This window comes from Oncorhynchus keta, chromosome 23 (genome assembly GCF_023373465.1).
Source record: "Oncorhynchus keta strain PuntledgeMale-10-30-2019 chromosome 23, Oket_V2, whole genome shotgun sequence".
NCBI classification, from domain to species: domain Eukaryota; kingdom Metazoa; phylum Chordata; class Actinopteri; order Salmoniformes; family Salmonidae; genus Oncorhynchus; species Oncorhynchus keta.
In genome coordinates, this window is record NC_068443.1 from 4,841,169 (window position 1) to 4,846,855 (window position 5,687).

Consider the following 5,687-nt stretch of genomic DNA (forward strand, 5'->3'; position numbering starts at 1 on the left):
AATATAAACATGATTTATGAAATAAACTAAACTAAACAAAAAGTAACAACACAATAACAAATAATGTTTATTAATTATGAAAAATATTAATAACATTTCACCCAATAACAATAACGAGGCTATATACAGGGGGCACCAATACCAAGTCAATGTGCGGGGGTACAGGTTAGTCGAGATAATTTGTACATGTCGGTAGGGGGTAAAGTGACTATGCATAGATAATAAACAGCGAGTAGCAGCAGTGTAAAAAAAAAAATGGAGGGTCAATGCAAATAGTCTGGGTAGTCATTTGATTAATTGTTCATCAGTCTAATGGCTTGGGGGTAGAAGCTGTTAAGGAGCCTTTTGGTCCTAGACTTGGTGCTTCGGTACCACTTGCTGTACGGTAGCAGAGAGAACAGTCTGTGACGGGAGGCTGGAATCTTTGCCTATTTTTAGGGCCTTCCTCTGACACCGCCTATTATAGAGGTCCTGGATGTCAGCAAGCTTGGCCACAGTGATGTACAGACGCAGAGCAGTTGCCGTACCAGGCGGTGATGCAACCGGTCAAAATGCTCTCGATGGTGCAGCTGTAGAAGTTTTTGAGGATCTGGGGACCCATGCTAAATCCTTTCAGTCTCCTCAGAGGGAATAGGTGTTGTCGTGCCCTCTTCACAACTGTCTTGGTGTGTTTGAACCATGATAGTTTGTTTGTGATGTGGACACCAAGGAACTTGAAGCTCTCGACCCGCTCCACTACAGCCAGGTCGATGTAAATTGGGTCGTGCTCCTTTTCCTGTAGTTCACGGGCAGCTCCTTTGTCTTGGTGACGGTGAAGTCTCCGTACTTTAGATGACTCTCTTACACGCTATCACCTTGTGCTGCACTGATGTGATTGAGACTGGATAGGAATGGAATTAAAATGAATGGAAGCATGGAGTCTGTGTGATCCATGTTGTGATCCGTCCTGTCAGATCAGTGTGAATGAGAGAGGACACGGACAAGTAGATTCCTGAAGAGCTTTGAGACACTCTTGCGTATCCTAGTGTTGAGTGATGAATGGCTGAGACATTTGTCCTGAATGTGAAGTGAGCAACTTTGATTTATAAATGTACACTAGGCTACATCCTCCTCATCAGTGACGCATGGGATTTCAGACAGTGAGACACGGCCCCCTTGTGGTGACAGTGGGAATGTTCCGGAAGTATGTTTTCATGTGGGAGAGTACCTTCATAGAGCACCTAGCGTCCATTAGAGAGTTCATCAACAATACATTTGAGGACAGAAAGTTGTATTCCTAACAGTTTATTATGTTGTCTCCAACAACAAATCCCAACCGGAACAGAAATATTATCACTGAACTGTGGTGGAAAGCAATGATGACGGCACGTGTTTCCTTGCAGGTAACCATAGTTAACAGAGGAAGAACAATGATTCCAAGCACCACCCTCCTTTTGAAGCTTCCAGTCTGTTATTTAAACTCAACCAGCATGACAGAGTGATCTCCAGCCTTGTCTTGGTCAACACTCACACCTGTGTTAACGAGAGACTCACTGACTTGATGTCAGCTGGTGCTTTTTTAGCAGGGCTGAAATGCAGTGGAAATGTTTTTTGGGATTCAGTTAATTTGCATGGCAAAGAGGGACTTTGCAATTAATTGCAATTTATCTGATATCTGGAGTATATGCAAATTGCCATCATACAAACTGAGGCAGCAGACTTTGTGAAAATTAATATTTGTGTCATTCTCAAAACTTTTTGGCCACGACCGTAGTGACGCTTATAGTATTGAGATGCAGTGCAACTGAATCTCTCTTAGACGGAAGACATTTCACTGAACAGGTTTCAGTGACAGGACAGAGAGTCCCAGACTAAACCCATATCCCTTGGTGCTTGAGCCTTTCATAGTGTGCCCACTGATGTCAGAATAGGTCCTCAGCCCAGACCCTCTCAGAGTGGCATGTTGCCAGCCAGACCTGGAATCAAATAGTATTTCAAATAATTCAACTGTATTTCATTGAGCTTGTCTGTTGCAATGCAACCAATTGAATATTCCCATTGTGTAAAACCCACCCATCTGGTAACCCAGACAAGCTTAAGGAAACGCAATACAAAGTATTTAAATGATTTCTAATGCTATTTAAACCCAGGTCTTTATCCAGCAGCAGGCTGTGTCATCTGAGAGGGGAGGAAGGAGATGCAGAAATGTCACACTTAATCTCTACTGTAAAATAATGGCAGAGTGGAGTTGTGCAGTCATGAATACTGTATGGAGTTGAGCAGTCATGGATACTGTATGGAGTTGAGCAGTCATGGATACTGTATGGAGTTGAGTAGTCATGGATACTATATGGAGTTGAGCAGTCATGGATAATGTATGGAATTGAGCAGTCATGGATACTGTATGGAGTTGAGCAGTCATGGATACTGTATGGAGTTGAGCAGTCATGAATACTGTATGGAGTTGAGTAGTCATGGATACTGTATGGAGTTGAGCAGTCATGGATACTGTATGGAGTTGAGTAGTCATGGATACTATATGGAGTTGAGCAGTCATGGATACTGTATGGAGTTGAGTAGTCATGGATACTGTATGGAGTTGAGCAGTCATGGATACTGTATGGAGTTGAGTAGTCATGGATACTGTATGGAGTTGAGAAGTCATGGATACTGTATGGATTTGAGTTGTCATGGATACTGTATGGAGTTGAGAAGTCATGGATACTGTATGGAGTTGAGAAGTCATGGATACTGTATGGAGTTGAGCAGTCATGGATACTGTATGGAGTTGAGTAGTCATGGATACTGTATGGAGTTGAGAAGTCATGGATACTATATGGATTTGAGTTGTCATGGATACTGTATGGAGTTGAGTAGTCATGGATACTGTATGGAGTTGATCAGTCATGGATACTGTATGGAGTTGAGTCGTCATGGATACTGTATGGAGTTGAGAAGTCATGGATACTGTATGGAGTTGATCAGTCATGGATACTGTATGGAGTTGAGTCGTCATGGATACTGTATGGAGTTGAGAAGTCATGGATACTGTATGGAGTTGAGCAGTCATGGATACTGTATGGAGTTGAGCAGTCATGGATACTGTATGGAGTTGATCAGTCATGGATACTGTATGGAGTTGAGCAGTCATGGATACTGTATGGAGTTGAGCAGTCATGGATACTGTATGGAGTTGAGCAGTCATGGATACTGTATGGAGTTGAGCAGTCATGGATACTGTATGGAGTTGAGCAGTCATGGATACTGTATGGAGTTGAGAAGTCATGGATACTGTATGGAGTTGAGCAGTCATGGATACTGTATGGAGTTGAGCAGTCATGGATACTGTATGGAGTTGAGTAGTCATGGATACTGTATGGAGTTGAGCAGTCATGGATACTGTATGGAGTTGAGTAGTCATGGATACTGTATGGAGTTGAGCAGTCATGGATACTGTATGGAGTTGAGCAGTCATGGATACTGTATGGAGTTGAGCAGTCATGGATACTGTATGGAGTTGAGCAGTCATGGATACTGTATGGAGTTGAGCAGTCATGGATACTGTATGGAGTTGAGCAGTCATGGATACTGTATGGAGTTGAGCAGTCATGGATACTGTATGGAGTTGAGCAGTCATGGATACTGTATGGAGTTGAGCAGTCATGGATACTGTATGGAGTTGAGAAGTCATGGATACTGTATGGAGTTGAGCAGTCATGGATACTGTATGGAGTTGATCAGTCATAGATACTGTATGGAGTTGAGTAGTCATGGATACTGTATGGAGTTGAGAAGTCATGGATACTGTATGGAGTTGAGCAGTCATGGATACTGTATGGAGTTGAGCAGTCATGGATACTGTATGGAGTTGAGCAGTCATGGATACTGTATGGAGTTGAGTAGTCATGGATACTGTATGGAGTTGAGCAGTCATGGATACTGTATGGAGTTGAGCAGTCATGGATACTGTATGGAGTTGAGCAGTCATGGATACTGTATGGAGTTGAGCAGTCATGGATACTGTATGGAGTTGAGCAGTCATGGATACTGTATGGAGTTGAGTAGTCATGGATACTGTATGGAGTTGAGTTGAGAAGTCATGGATACTGTATGGAGTTGATCAGTCATGGATACTGTATGGAGTTGAGCAGTCATGGATACTGTATGGAGTTGAGAAGTCATGGATACTGTATGGAGTTGAGCAGTCATGGATACTGTATGGAGTTGAGCAGTCATGGTTACTGTATGGAGTTGATCAGTTGATCAGTCATGGATACTGTATGGAGTTGAGAAGTCATGGATACTGTATGGAGTTGAGTAGTCATGGATACTGTATGGAGTTGAGCAGTCATGGATACTGTATGGAGTTGAGCAGTCATGGATACTGTATGGAGTTGAGCAGTCATGGATACTGTATGGAGTTGAGCAGTCATGGATACTGTATGGAGTTGAGTAGTCATGGATACTGTATGGAGTTGAGTAGTCATGGATACTGTATGGAGTTGAGCAGTCATGGATACTGTATGGAGTTGAGCAGTCATGGATACTGTATGGAGTTGATCAGTCATGGATACTGTATGGAGTTGAGCAGTCATGGATACTGTATGGAGTTGAGCAGTCATGGATACTGTATGGAGTTGAGTAGTCATGGATACTGTATGGAGTTGAGCAGTCATGGATACTGTATGGAGTTGAGCAGTCATGGATACTGTATGGAGTTGAGCAGTCATGGATACTGTATGGAGTTGATCAGTCATGGATACTGTATGGAGTTGAGCAGTCATTGATACTGTATGGAGTTGAGCAGTCATGGATACTGTATGGAGTTGATCAGTCATGGATACTGTATGGAGTTGAGCAGTCATGGATACTGTATGGAGTTGAGCAGTCATGGATACTGTATGGAGTTGAGTAGTCATGGATACTGTATGGAGTTGAGCAGTCATGGATACTGTATGGAGTTGAGTAGTCATGGATACTGTATGGAGTTGAGTAGTCATGGATACTGTATGGAGTTGAGCAGTCATGGATACTGTATGGAGTTGATCAGTCATGGATACTGTATGGAGTTGAGCAGTCATGGATACTGTATACAGTCATGGATACTGTAGAGTTGAGCAGTCATGGGAGTTGAGAAGTCATGGATACTGTATGGAGTTGAGAAGTCATGGATACTGTATGGAGTTGAGCAGTCATGGATACTGTATGGAGTTGAGAAGTCATGGATACTGTATGGAGTTGAGCAGTCATGGATACTGTATGGAGTTGAGCAGTCATGGATACTGTATGGAGTTGAGTAGTCATGGATACTGTATGGAGTTGAGTAGTCATGGATACTGTCTATAGTAGAATGGAGGGATGGACTTCAGTGCTATGTTTGTGTTGGGGTTCATTCCATATGAAAACAATATACACAAAGATGTATTTCTAAGAATGTAATCCATTCTATAAATTATTCATCCATTTTGAACCACATTTTCTGTTCAATAATACTGTAACCCTTTGATTCTTGTTAGACGGGGGCTCAACCAATACAATAGCCTAAAAATATCCTGAGGAGATAAAGTAGGCCTCTTCTGTAACATGGATCTCTTACTTAAAGAAATTCTCAAGATGTAAGATGAAAAATGTTAATGTCATTTAGGTCTCAAGTAGAAATAAACGTTCTGCAAAAAAAGCCTATGTAATATTAACACAAACAAGACAGA